General features: G+C 41.4%; 1 long non-coding RNA gene across 1 annotated transcript in view; it reads left to right on the forward strand.

Annotated features, from left to right (window-relative positions):
* Nucleotides 1-570: 570 nt before the first annotated feature.
* Nucleotides 571-14,982, forward strand: part of LOC141278747 (uncharacterized) — a 134,678-nt gene continuing 120,266 nt past the window's right edge. The window contains exon 1 of the long non-coding RNA XR_012331887.1: nt 571-797. This is a non-coding gene — a long non-coding RNA (uncharacterized lncRNA). The remainder of the gene's footprint in view (nt 798-14,982) is intronic.

Consider the following 14,982-nt stretch of genomic DNA (forward strand, 5'->3'; position numbering starts at 1 on the left):
TCCATCTCTCTTTCTTTCTTTTCTTTCTCTTTTTTTTTTTTTTTGTCATGGTGCTGTGACCATATATAGAAACCTTTAGATACCCAATCAGAACAAGAAAAGTGGACATGCATAGGGTCTCTAATTCATCCTTGCAGTGAGGAGAAAGGCTCCGGGCCTCCACCCTCCTAGCTTATCTCATGTAGTCTCATTACATAAATACTCTCCAGGTGCTGGTTGTATCTCTCGCTCTGACCTTCCCACTGAGATTGAAAGCACAGATCCACCTGCCTACTCGTCATTCCCACTAGACCACTTCCCTCCAACCTACCCCTCTCTCTTACCCAGCCCAGTAAACAACATTCCTACCCCATCTGTATCCATTTGCAACAGATCAGCCAGGGTAAGCTTTTAAAACACAATCCCATCATGCCACTTCACTATTTAAAAACCTCCCAGTGGCTTCCCCTACCATTAAAATAAAATACAGTCAGTTCTACTGTAATGCTTTTTTGAAGAAGTGACTGCTATGTGTAAGGAACAATTTTAAGCATAATGCGAGTTTCACATTTGCTTATGTGTGAAAAACACCAGGTGAATGCAGGAACTGCCCCTGGTGAATGAGGCACACGTGCCCGCACCTCACACACCCAGCAGCCACCGCGGTTCACTGAGGGTTGTGAGCCACACCTGTGCACAGCAGGTGTTACAGCTCTTCCTGGGTTTCAGATAACCCTCCTTCCGCCACTGCAGAAGAACTCGGAGCCGCAACCCTTCAGACTCCCGCTTCCACCAGCAAACTTCGGGTCTTTTTAAAGGTAAAGTGCCATGGTTTTTGTAGTATCTATGTACTTAATTGTTAAAAAATATGCTGCTATGTTAGGTTTCTATCCTTTTTTAAAGTGTCGCAAAGTTTTTGAGTCTTTTACCTTTAGCCCTTTGTTTTCCCGTGAGCCCTGTGTTTTCACTGTAGGATTTTGCATAGCTCTGTGGTTTTCAGAAATGTGTATGTTGTAGTATAGCAGAACTTACTGTACAAATTCCTTACTTATAAAGACCTGCGTGTTGACCTCAACTTGTCTCTCCAAGCTCGTCTCGTACCACCCTTCCTTTGGCTCATACCGCCTCAGGCTCTCCTCCAGACTTGTTCTTTCTGCCTGGGAAGTTATCCTACCAGCTTGTCATGGCTGGTTTCATTGTTTTCTTCAGGTTTTAACTTCAGTTTCACATTTTTAGAGTAGCCTTTGTCAACCACTTTTTCTGATGTGTCACCCCCCAAATCTCCATCCGATATCTCTATCGTATCACCTTGTTTATTCCTTTTGTTGAATTTGTCACAATCTGAAGTTATATGAAATATAAGATTATTTACTTTTTCTGTTTACTAAATTGTAAGATCCTTAGGGTTACTTCTTTATATCTGTCAGCTTTAACAAGTTCTGGTACACTTAATTTTTTTTTTTTTAAACCCCACATTTGTTTATTTATTTATTTTTGGCTGTGCTGCGTCTTCGTTTCCGTGCGAGGGCTTTCTCTAGTTGCGGCGAGCAGGGGCCACTCTTCATCGCGGTGCGCGGGCCTCTCACTATCGCGGCCTCTCTTGTTGCGGAGCACAAGCTCCAGACGCGCAGGCTCAGTAGTTGTAGCTCACGGGCCTAGTTGCTCTGCGGCATGTGGGATCTTCCCAGACCAGGGCTCGAACCCGTGTCCCCTGCATTAGCAGGCAGATTCTCAACCACTGCGTCACCAGGGAAGCCCCACTTAATATTTTTTGAATGAATGGACGGAAACAAATATTTCATCATCTTTTTGCTCTACCATAAATGCTTTCACGAAAAACCCTTATTTTTCTGAAGTATAAGATCATGTCAGAAAATTTTTCATGTACTGAAAATCTTTCTCCAAAGGGAACTGTAGCATTTTACTAGAGTGAATAAACACTGGGAAAAAGGAAATACCCAGACTTTTGAAGGATTACTACAAGGCTCTGAATTGATGCTAAATCCAGGGGAACCAAAATGCCACTGTTGTCCACTAGTCAAAGTAGCGTGTATGGTGGTCAAGTGATACATAGGGAGGTTTTGGGCTAACTTTGAATCACTGTGGGCTCAATAGATCTGCAGACTCCTGTTATTTCCTAAGTTACTGACTGCTTAATTTGAATAGACATACTTGTCAGTTGGAAGGATCATCAGACAGCTTTCCTGACTTATGAAGTAAAGACATTAGATACAAAGGACCACGTGGATGCCCCTAGAACTTCCCCTTCCTGCCAGGATGGTAAACAAAAGCAATACTGCATCTCTGGAGAAATTGCAGGGATTGTTGCCACCATCAAAGACTTGGAAGATGCAGGTATAATGATATGAGTTGCATCTCTATTTAATTTGCTTGTTTGGACTCTGCAGAAGTAGGATGGATCTTGGAGAATGACCGTGGAATAGTGTACATTTAATCAGGTGTTGAGTTTAATTGCAGCTGCTGCTCAAGATGTGGCACCTTTACTGAAGCAGATAGTAAAGCAAATCACAACCTGGCATCTGGTGTGCAGCTATTGACCTGGAAAGTGCTTTTTCCCCTCCATATTAATTTGCAAGAACCACAAAGGTAGTTTGTTTTGCATGGTAGGACCTATAATAAACTTTCGTGGTCCTTCCTCAGCACTACATTAATTTTCTTGTTTTCTGTCATAATATCTTCCACAGAGAATACCCTGACATTTTAAACAACATCACATTTCCCCACTGATGGTAGAAGTGATGCGTTGTTGATGATATGCTTATTGTCTCTGATGAACAGGAAATAGCAAGTTATTTAGATGCCTTAGTAAGACATATGAGAAATAAAGACTGGGTTATAAACCCATGAAAATTTAGAGACCCGCCAAACCAACTCAGCGAAATTTCTGAGGTACCACCACAAGGGTGAAAGACAAGTTGCTGCACCTTGCACTACCAAATAACAAAAAGAGGCACAATGCTAGGTAGGCCTTTTTGGATTTTGGAGGCAATGTGTATCATATCTGTGTGTTTGCTACCTCTACTGAGTAACTGTAGGCTGCCACTTTTGAATGAGAACAGCAAGAGAAGGCTGTGTAGCAAGTCCAAGTTGCAATGAAAGCTTCTTTTTCACTTAGGGTTTATGATCTGATGGTACTGAAAAGCCTGTGGAATCTAGTGATGCACTATGAGGGCTTTGACAAGCAGTAATAGGAGAATTATAGGGCAGATAATCTAGAGCTTTTGAGCAAACCCATGCTCTCTTTTACAGATAGCTATTCTTTTGAGAAATAGCTCCAGATTTGCTACTAGGCCTCAGGAGAGACTGAATGTTTAATCATTAGACGTTAAGTGACTAGATGATCTAAGATTTCTGTCATAAATCAGGTGTTCTCTGAGCCACTGAGCCCTAAATTTAGGTATGAGCAATAGCAACCAATTATCAAATGGAAAATGGCAAATAAATTCAGCTGAGCTTGTGCTAAACAACACAACAAGGGAGTTGCATGAGCAGGTACCTCAGGCTCCTTCAGCACTAACTGCTGGTGTATTGTCTTTTTCTTTCTTCCATACCTATGGCTTCATGGAGAATTCCTTATGAACTTATGACTGAGAAGGAACAAACCTTGGGTAGGCCTGGTTTACAGATGGTTTGGTGGTCTTGGTTCCCAAGGGGGACACCACAGTGGTTCTGTTGAACTAAGTGTTGAGACTGCCACTTGAGTCCTCATGTCATTGAACTAACAGGTCAAGAAGGAGGTTATTCTACTGCTTGATTCTAATTTCCAGTGGGGAACTGGATTCCTGCTATACAGTCGTGGCAATGAGGATGTCTTAGTCTTTTTGGTGACAAAATACCATATACTGTTTAGTTTAAAAAGAACAGAAATTTATTTCTCACAGTTCTAGATGCTGAAAGTCTGAGATCAGACAAGGATAGTCTCAGACATGGTCAGGTGAGGGCCCTCTTCAGGGCTTCAGACTTCTTGTTGTATGTAGTCTCACATGGTAGAAGGACAAAAGATCTCTCTGGGGTCTCTTTTATAAAGGCACTAATCCCATTTGTGAGGGCTCCATCCTCAGGACCTAATCACCTTTCAAAGGCCCCACTTCCCAATACCATTACCATGGGCATTAGGTTTTCAACATATGAATTTTGGAGGGACATGAACATTCAAACTACATCAGAGGAATATGTTTGGAACCCAGGAAATTTTTTGGAGATTTCTTGGTACTTCCTGTTCAAGAGCAAAAGTTAATAGGAAACTACAGAAACTAAAAAAAGATAGGACAACTAGAGATTTAGAGCCTTCAGAAATAAAGTTTTGGTCTGCATGTAGGGTAGAGAATCCTGACCACCTGAGGCCCTGCCTGAGGACAAAGAAAACATGAATGGGATGAAGAAGAAAGGGGTTATAAATATCAGCAAAGGCTGAAATGAGGTCTGCAGCAGCTATTTATATATCTTCTTTCTTGTCGGTGTATGTGTGTACATACACATATACATTTTCCTTTTCTTTAGAAACTTATGCAAGTTTTGTTGGCGGTAAACTTTACAACATCATCTTTAGATAACAGAACATTTACGTATGGCTGTGACTGAATTTGAGGTGTAATTAACATAGCTCAAAGAGGGATACAATGATAGTTGGGACTTTGCATCTCCACATTTTGGGGAGAGTAAGAATGCCTTCACTTGTCTAAAGAATAGTTCCATTATGTTAGGTGCAAATACGGAGTTCTTCTTGTTGTTGTATGAAAGTTCAAATATATGTAGAATAAGTGTGAATGGATGCTGAGTACCAAAGGGGTAGATTGCATCAGTTATGCAGCTTGTGAGATTGAGCCTGAAATTGTGTCTCAGGTCCAAATCCACCCTTTATACTCTGCTTTGTGATGTTAGGGCTGGATTCTGCAAGTAAGATTTTCTTGTCAGTTAGCTTACTGTTAGACCCTGACAAAGGGGGCATCAGCGAGAACTACAAATCTGGAGGAGAAAGAAGAAAGGAGGTTCTTCCCATTCTTCTGGTCAGCTTGGTTTCTCATCAGTATCACTCTCCGACAGTGGCACTTAATTCGCATAGAAGCAATTGAATTCAGTTTGCAGATTTTCTAACCTTTGCAGAATTAAGTTTCATTGTGTCCCTCTGGGACACCAGCAGCTGTCACTAAGCATCCCCTCTGAGAAGTCTGAATCCCTGCCCCATGGGGTCCCTCCTCCAAACTCAGAGATACCTGCTACAGCTGAGGAACATCTTTTCTTCAGAGATCTGAATATCAGCTCCATGGGGCTCCTTGTTCAAAGTTCTAATTTTAATAGTTCCAATGTCTTCCCTTTGTTGTCCTAACCCTAGAGGCGGTAGCTGCTTCCTATGGTTGTTAGTTTCATGACACTTTATTGTTCTTTAATTTTTTTTGAATTCTTAGTTTTTCAGTTTTTCATTCTTTTACTTAGTTTAATTCTCTTTTTTTAGACATCTTTATTGGAGTGTAACTGCTTTACAATGTTGTGTTAGTTTCTGCTGTATAACAAAGTGAATCAGCTATACATATACATGTATCCCCATATCTCCTCCCTCTTGTGTCTCCCTCCCACCCTCCCTATCCCACCCCTTTAGGTGGTCACAAAGCACTGAGCTGATCTCCTCGTGCAATGCAGCTGCTCCCCGCTAGCTATCTATTTTACATTTGGTAGTGTATATGTCAGTGCTACTCTCTCACTTCGTCCCAGCTTACCCTTCCCCCTCCCCGTGTCCTCAAGTCCATTCTCTACATCTGTGTCTTTATTCCTGTCCTGCCCCTAGGTTCTTCAGAACCTTTTTTTTTTTTTTGATTCCATATATATGTGTTAGCATACTGTATTTGTTTTTCTCTTTCTGACTTACTTCACTCTATATGACAGACTCTAGGTCCATCCACCTCACTACAAATAACTCAGTAGAAAGCCCAGAGTTCAATTCTTTATACTAAATTCTCTCTGCTAAAATAATTTATGTGATTTTTGTCTCCTAACAAGGATCCATCAGTATATAAAAACCAATACTGTATTCACTGATTTTAACACTGAGTAGAATTCTTAAAAAATTCAGAAACCTTAACTGAACAGTTCTTGTGAATTTACATTACTCATAAACCATTTGTTATTCTTTGTACATGCATCTTCCCATTGTCATCCCCTTGGAGATACATGCTATTCATTATCACCTGGTTTCTAAGCAAAAGAGAATTTTAATTGATATCGTTGTTCTAAGCTCTTTCTTTTACATCTTTTAGATTTTCCAAGGGTAATCATTCAAAATGAACTGAATTAGAGTTGGGCATATGCTGACTTAGGTCAGGCAAGAAACACGCTAATCTAATGTATTGCTGAACTTCGTTTTTGATCTTTTAGAACAAATAGAATAACACAACATAAAAGTTGCTTCTGAGAAGTCAGGCTAATAGAATAATGTTTAAAACCCAAGAACAAGGTTTTCCTATATTTACTTCATCTTGATCAGCATTATTAAAGCAAGAGACCCAAAGCATGCACGATGTTAAGTACACAGACCAAGCCAACATGATGGCGGGTAGGGGAGCCTTTCAGTCACTGATGGGCTGAGGATTTGGACATTCTCTTCTTGTGTTTATGAGTAGGAGCATTTAGAGACGTCATCTGCAAGGGTCTAGGAAAGGCAGGAGCTGACACTCTTCAAGGAATTAACTAACAGACAAGGTCAGAAGCCCCAAAGCTGTGCTATTTGAGGAAATTTCTTTGCTAGCCTCCAAACTGCTCTAATTGTCTTATCAGCTAGTGTGTCTCTATTTTATAGCTCCTATATGGCAGGCCTTCTAGATGCTATGGCTGCTGGAGCACAAAGACAAGACATGAATGCTACTTCCATGAAAATTGCACTAAAATGTACCTAAATACGTGGGTAGCAATTAACGTCAAATTTGGTCTGTCAGTTTCTGACTCATCTTTAAAATTATAACTGAAAATTGAATGCGTGATAGGTAGATGATTTATTAATTTGTGCTTCTAGCCTGCATTCCTCCTTACCTTTTCCTGCCATCTCTCCTGAAGAGTTTAGTCTGTACCATCCAGACTCTGGACTTGTGAAGCAGAATCATGAAAATTGGGGGGAAAAGGATTGGAGTATCTGAAAGGACCAAGGAAGGTAGCAGAGATTTTTAAAGAGACACGGGGGCAGAGATTAGAGAATGTGGTGGAGTTTGGCTATGAGAGGTTGTGGAGCATTTGTGGAATGAGAAAGACTTGGGGAGGGGAGGGAATGGGCATTTGAGAAGTGTTATTGTGAGTTATCAATTCAACCTCACTCTACATTCTTAGAGAGATGCATATAAAGATGTGAATTCCTTTTAATACGCGTTTGGTTTCTGAACTGTGCTTCTCTGAATGTGATTTCATGCAAGAACTGGACTATATGGGTACTGACTTATTTCTGGGCTTCATATAAGTTACAGTTAACTCAACTTGTCCTCCTACAGTATCATGTTAAATCAGGCAACACCAGCATATGCAATTTCTATTATTTAGGGAACATTATTCAGTTGTGGTTTAGGTTTCAGTTGTGGCTCAGTGTCTCTTTCTCTTCCTGCTTCCAGTTCACTGTAATACAGATAGGTTCTCTGAGAACATTTGGTCAAGTTAGGACAAGGGTTTTGTATACCCAGTAAGCAGGGATTTTTAGGCTTTTTGAAATCTACAAACCGATATTAAGTGGCTTGTAAACCACTGTTCAGGGGAGTCCATGGACTCGGTCCTAGAACTTCACATGGTAGCAAGGCTCTTTTGCCAACCTCTGATATTCCCAATGATTTTGTCATTTTCTGGCAAATGGTCTCTTTAAAATAATCCCCTGTGTTAATGAATATCCAGATTCTGCCTTGTCCTCAGTTTAAATTATCTGGCACTTTTATGGCTGTAGCTGCTATTACTGCTGCTGATGATTCTATTACCTAATCTGGTTGACTAACTCTTTTTTTTTAAACATCTTTATTGGAGTATAATTGCTTTACAATGTTGTGTTAGTTTCTGCTGTATAGCAAAGTGAATCAGCTATATGTATGCATATATCCCCATATCCCCTCCCTCTTGCGTCTCCCTCCCACCCTCCCTATCCCACCCCTCTAGGTGGTCACAAAGCACCAAGCTGATCTCCCTGTGCTATGCGGCTGCTTCCCACTAGATATCTATTTTACATTTGGTAGTATATGTAAGTCTATGCCATTCTCTCACTTGTCCCAGCTTATCCTTCCCCCTCCCCGTGTCCTCAAGTCCATTTTCTATGTCTGCATCTTTAGTCCTGTCCTTCCCCTAAGTGTGTGTGTATTTTTTGTTCATGTCCACAGACTTTTAACCTAATAGTCTCAGTGTTTTTCTAAATTATTTGGATGATATCAGGAGTAACCATTGTTTGTTGTAAATTTTCCCAGTTCAAAAGCCTTTTACATAATTTTTATGCAGTTTTAAAATTTCATGTTGTCAAATTTTCTTCCTTTTTCTTTTAATTTTTAAATTGGTTTTAAACTTAGAAAGTCTTTTCTAGACATGCATGAGATACTACTTTGTATTTCCATTGAGTTGTGTTATGGATTTTTTTTAACATATTTCGTTCTATCTACCTTTTAATGTGGTGAATGATTTGGATTGAGATGCCAAATGAACTTTTTCCCAAATAGTTAACCAATGGCCCCAGCAATATTTATTGACTAATCCTGCCCTCCCAACTAAACTGAGATACTCTTTTTATCATGTATTAAATTCTTGCATAGACCTGGGTCTGTTCCTGAGTCTCCATTCAGTTCCGCTGGTCTCTTTTTGTTGTCAGCATCACACTTTGTAATTTTCTTTCTCAAAAAAGCTGAAAACCATTTAAAACTATTTGTTGTAACAGAGGAAGTTTAGAATAAGTTTTCCAAGTTCCAAAGAAAACCTATTGGTGTTTTTGTTGAAATGCTTAAACCTATACATGAATCCAGCCTTCTTCAAGATTCCAAGTTAATTTTTATTTCATCAGTTCATGTTATGATCAGAATTATTGATTCATAAATAAAACAGTAATATAAATTTTCGGATCACTTGGTGCATCCCAGTTGTTTGGAAAGAACTCTAAAATGGAGTGTTTCAAGTTCCCTAGAATTTCAGTTATTAATTGATCATTAATGACAAAGTCTGTCTCTGGGTCTATATTAGACAGAACGTAGAAACTGGTTGAATGTAAGTCAGTGGATGAATGAATGAGATTGCAGATGGGCCATGAAAAACAAAAGATCTGGCTTACCAGAGGCCTTCAGTGCCATCTGGGCAGAGTGACTGTTACTTGTAAATCCCTGATACTACCAGTGGTTCCCCATGTATGATACAGAGATTGGAAACTAAATATTTATTGAACTATGCTAGGCATTTTGCTAGGTGCTTTTCACATGTTATCTAGAAGAAAATAAGGTAGAAGAAAGTAAGAGACTTTCCAGAAGTCATGGAGTTTATAAGAGGTAGAGCCAGACACAGATTCGCCTCTCTCGGTGTCTAGAGTCTTTGCAATCTGTTTCTGTTGCTATAGCCTATGCATGGGCAGGTCAAATGAATCAGTTCTTAAAGAAGGTTATTTCATCTCTTCTGATTTTAATGTGTCAAAAACAGCACAGGAAGTAACATCTTAGAAATAGAGTCCCACTGATGATTATTTATTCTTGGAAAAGGCCCAGAGATTAATCGTCTATCCCTATTACATGGAAGTGGATCCACAAAGACGCGGATCACACGTCTACCGGAGGTGTGCTTGGGGACCAGAGGACGTTGCATAGATTAAAGTCCAGTCCGTATCAATTGTGATTGCATAGACATGTCTCATGAAGCCTTGACCTGGCATCTAGTCTTAACAAGAGCAGACCTTCTTTTATCTACTTTCCACGCTGCCACTCTCCATCCAGGCGAGATAGTCTACTTATGGCCTATGCGAGTTTATGAACTGTGGTTTACTCTTCCTAAAAAAAAAAAAAATGCATTAATGTTGCTGTAATCATTCTTTAGCTGCATGTATTAGAGATTCCTTCCCCAGAGCTCTAAACACTTTGCAAATACGATCTCATGAACCTACATGCCAGCCCACCGTGGTAGGTCAACCGTCTTGGCAGCATTCGGTAATTGAATTATCCAAAGAGAAAGTGGTCTTTTCAGAGCTGCCTGTCATCTGGGGATGGGATCAAAATTAGCAAGGAATCTTAGAATTGTACAGGGCTCTAGGTATCACCTGGTCCAAAATTCTTGTTAAATAAACAGGAAACTGAGGCTCAGAGGGACCATATCACTAAAAGCCAGGATTCTCAATCAGGGCTGTTTGTTATCATCACCTGGGAAGTTTTAAAAATAGGTGCCCTTGTCCAGGTTCCCATCCAGACCAGTTTAATCAGTGTCTTTGGGACCTTCCTGCATGAATGGTTTTAAAAGCTTTGTAGATGATTCTAATGAGTAGCCAGAGTTGAGATTTAGGTGGACAGAAGCAAACCCAGGGCCAAAAAAATGCAAAACCAAAACACCAAAAAAAAAGCAACACCAGGCACAAAAGCAAACCCAGTCTAGGGATCTGTCCATGGGGTCCCTTTTTCATTCTACGTCATACAGTTTGGCTTTATGGCAAAAGTTCCTGAGGTTTTAACAATCCAGGCTAGCATCTTTGAAATGGGAAATATCTGTAGTAATTTCATTGCCTTTCACTTCATTTCATCAGCAGAGACACATTGCAAAGCTGTGGCAACATGATGCTGAAGTAACTGTGTTATTCCACCGAGCCAGTCAGTCAGTCAGTTCACTGGACAAAATCAGTCAGATCAGTTGGTTGGCTGACTTAGCCATTTCAGGTAGAATGGTCCGGCTAGTTGTCTAAGTGTAGACATTACTTTTCTAGACCTTGCCTAGGTGTGATGATATTATATTCATGTATTATATTATTTTCTATCATAAGCTCTGTTCTGGGGGGCACTGGAGAGGCTCAGCATTAGCCTTGTAAAGGAATCAATGAAATCCTATCCTCTGGCATTATAGGGATTAGAGATTCAAGAATCCCTCACTGTGCCCATAGTAAGTGCTTGATAAATGGTAGCAATTTTTATGCTCACATTGCCTTGGGATATTGTAGCGACCTAGACCTAGTTCCAGATAGGCAGACGTGCATGTGAGCTTGCATGCACACACACGCACACACACGGTGCACCAGTATGGAGCATGTTTTTAGATTTAGCTATTTGCAAACTGGGCTAAAGTTGAAGGTGGGAGGAAGAAACAACAATCTATTCACACTTTCACCTCCAGGAAAAAAGCAGCCCTACAGAAAGTGGCACCGAAGGGGGAACTGGAAACGCAAACAACCTAAAGCTATGTCTGAATCAGACAGTGCAGTTCTGCTTACTTTTTAGCCTTGTGTGAGGTACAGCTCTTGTGGGTCCCTTAGCTCCAGCTCCTTAGCTTGCTGGCTCCTGAAGCCAAAGTCCCTTGACCCCGGAACCTGGGATCACTGTTGTCCCTCAGCTCTGTAGTTCTGCATGTCCTTTTCAGTTTTATTATTTTTGACAATAAGCCAGTCTCATTGAAGTCCTGCCCAGTCCTTCCGTGACCTGAGTCTCACTATGTTGCCTGTGAACCATCTCGTCTCTCTTATTCAGAAACTGAGCCTTGGTCTACTTCTCTCCCTTTTCCTTTCTTATGAGTCCCCGTACAACCTCGGTTCTCCCCAGCCTCTGCATAACACAAGCAACAAAAATGCTCCCAGTTCCTAAGGCAGGCTGCTGGGGATCTGTCTAGACCTCTCTGGTTTCAGCAGCTAGACCTCTTCCTTCCTTCCCTGATGAAGTCTGTAACGTTCGCTTGTCCACTGGCACATCCCCTCACTGCCTGCCTCCCACACACTCTAGCCCTTCTTGTCTCGAAACCTGTCATGACAGGTGCTGTGGCACGTGGCCAGGTCGTGAGCCATGTCCCTGAGGCACTCGGCAGGTTATCACTAGGCTCCTTAATCTAAACAGCTGTTTCACTGTCAGATGGTTGGAAGAACTGAAACGACTGAATTTGCGGTCCTTGAAGACAGGTCACAGCCTAAAGACCAGGCAGAGGCTCTGGAGCACGTCTCTTATTGACTGTAATCACTGCCCGCTTTCCAGAAACTCTCTTACCTTCATAGAAGTCCTTAATGTCTGCAGCAAATGATGATGTGTTTCCATTCCTACAACTATGTTTACATGCCATGCCTAACCAATACTTTCATATACCAACACTTTCAATAAAGGCATGGACTTTAGTCTCACTTTAGTGAGATTAATGTTTACAGAAGAGTACCAAAGAGGATCCTTGGTGACTTTGATCCCATTCTTTGGTATAGGGCAGAGTTGGTTATGTAGTCCCAGACACCTTTGCAGCATCATTTCCTGCCTCTTCTTCAGAGAACTGAAGATGTTCCCCCTTATGGAATTCACCCTACTCTCTCACAGCTCCATATCTTTACACTTGTTGCTTCTTTTCTCTTGAATGTCTTTTCGCATTCTCTTCCTGGTTAATTTTTACTCATCCTTCAAACCTCAACCCTAATGTCAACTCCTTCCCCATGTCTGAGTGCCTTTTGTATACATCCCACGGATCATATTTCTTTGAGCTCTTCAAGGAGAGCTTTGAGATCCCACGGATCATATTTCTTTGAGCTCTTCAAGGAGAAGCCTGAGCATCATTTAGTTTCACATACATGATGTGCACAGTATGAGTGAAATAGGTGTTTTGGCACAAATGAATAAATTTATGTGCAAAGTAACAAACACGGGGCCCTCGATGGCCATCTGTTACTTCTTGATCAGTTGTTAAGTGGCTTGAGGAATGAAGCCCTGATTAATTCATCTTTGTATTCTTCACCCAGCACCTAGCACTGTGTCTAGTACATAGTGGGTGCATAATATATATTTTCTAGATGAACAAACCATTACCAGATGGCTCTCTGTTGTGCCAATATGCCCTACCTAAAAATGATATTTGCTTGGGTTAGATTGAGACTGACATGAAACATGCAGGAGACTGGACTCCAGGAAACTTTTTTTTGTTGAGTGAGTTTTGATCCCTTTTTGAAGGCTCCCAGGGCAATCCTAGGGACATTTGTCTCTGCAAACTCAAGAAGCAGAGGGAGGAAAGGAAGACTTTACATTTCCATTTATTTTTCACCTGGATTTTGGCCTCCCACCACCTAGACTCTGACCTCCTCCAGTCTGGGGACTGTGTGTTATTTCCCTTGAACTCTAATTTCCTAGCCCAGGGCCTCGTACACAGTCAGTGTTTTGTAATTATTTATTGAATGACCACGCGGTGATCTCTGCATTACTCAGCAAGCCCTCTAGCACCATCTCTCCTAACATACTTTTTGGTTCAACATCAGTCGTTACGGATGCCATTTCCTCTCTAGGTGAAGTTATTTGTTCAGCTGCAACTTGCTTGCCTTTGGACTGTCCTCGAAAAAGAATCTCTGATGGTTGTGCTGATGTTTAGTTAAATGGAATGAGGTGCTTCCATTTTCATAATGTTGGGAACTGCCGCTTGCGTTGGCTCACGGGTAATGGTGAGGACCAGGGAGCAGCCCTTGTCCTTTTAGGGCTCTATAGAAGTTTCAGATAATGCAAGGGAAAGAAATAAAAGATTGGATGGAAGAAGGCGAAAAACTAAGTTAGGCAAAGAAAACGAATATGAAAAAACTTCTCCAAAGGACACATTCATCACATTGGTGACATTCATCATTAAAAAGAGGAGCATCAATCATTCTCAGTTTCATTTTTATATTTATTTATTGTTTTGCGGTACGCGGGCCTCTCACTGTTGTGGCCTCTTGCGTTGCGGCGCACAGGCTCCGGATGCGCAGGCCCAGCGGCCATGGCTCACGGGCCCAGTCGCTCCGCGGCATGTGGGATTCTCCCAGACTGGGGCACAAACCCGTGTCCCCTGCATCGGCAGGCAGACTCTCAACCACTGCGCCACCAGGGAAGCCCAATGTGATACTTCTTGTCAATGATTTAGAGCATATTCACCTTGATCCCTCCTTTCTCCATCAGAGGCACATTCAAAACTGCTTTTGGTTGAAGATGCTGCCTTCTTGGACTCTTCAAGGATCCTCTACTTGAACTATACTTTATAAACTAAAGCAGAAGAGAGCACTGGATCTGTTGCTAAACAATTAGGAGAATGGTCTAGGAGGCAGTATAATGTAGTGGGAAGGCGGGCTTGGGTTCTTGGGTTCAATCACGGTCTAATTAATTATTAGCAGTGCGAACTTAGACCAGTTTCTAAACCTCTCTGAACCTCAGTTTCCTCATCTGTAAGATGGATATATTAATACAACCTCAGAAAGTTGTGAATATTAGAGAAAATGTATATACAGCACGGTAGGTGCTGAATAAATAGAAACCACCATTATCCTTAGTGTTTACTAGAACTAAAGTTGCGTTGACCTCATCTTTGTTTTGTCCTTACCTCCCCACTTCGTCTACCCTTCTGTTTCCTGTTACACGGCTCTTCTGGTTTTCTGTTCTCTGTTTTCTGTCTCCTCACTCCCTAATTTCTTCCCCTCTCTCTTGCTCTCTCTTACATCTAACGTTATGATATTCCCATTCTCTCTTCCATCTAAGGGTCATCACATTTCAAATCTAAAACAGCTCTTGGATATTCTTGGATCCAGCTCCTGTGTGTCAGATGAGAAAACTGAAGCCCAAGGAAATTGACATTTATACAAGGTCACCAGGTAGTGGAATCCTGGAGAACTTGGGTGCATGCTTAGCCTACCTGCTCCTTTATGACTCTGTCTCTGGGGGTGAACACGTGAGGGATGACTATCCCCAAGGAGCCTAGTGGGGACAGGGATGTTACAGTGCTTAGTCTCCCTAGAGGACAGTGTTCTTCTTCCTTCCTTTCTTACCCGTCAGGAGCATTTTATATTTCAAAGTTCTTTGATAAAACAGCTCTAAACCAGCTCATCTCCCG

This window comes from Tursiops truncatus, chromosome 5, assembly GCF_011762595.2.
Source record: "Tursiops truncatus isolate mTurTru1 chromosome 5, mTurTru1.mat.Y, whole genome shotgun sequence".
Classification (NCBI taxonomy): domain Eukaryota; kingdom Metazoa; phylum Chordata; class Mammalia; order Artiodactyla; family Delphinidae; genus Tursiops; species Tursiops truncatus.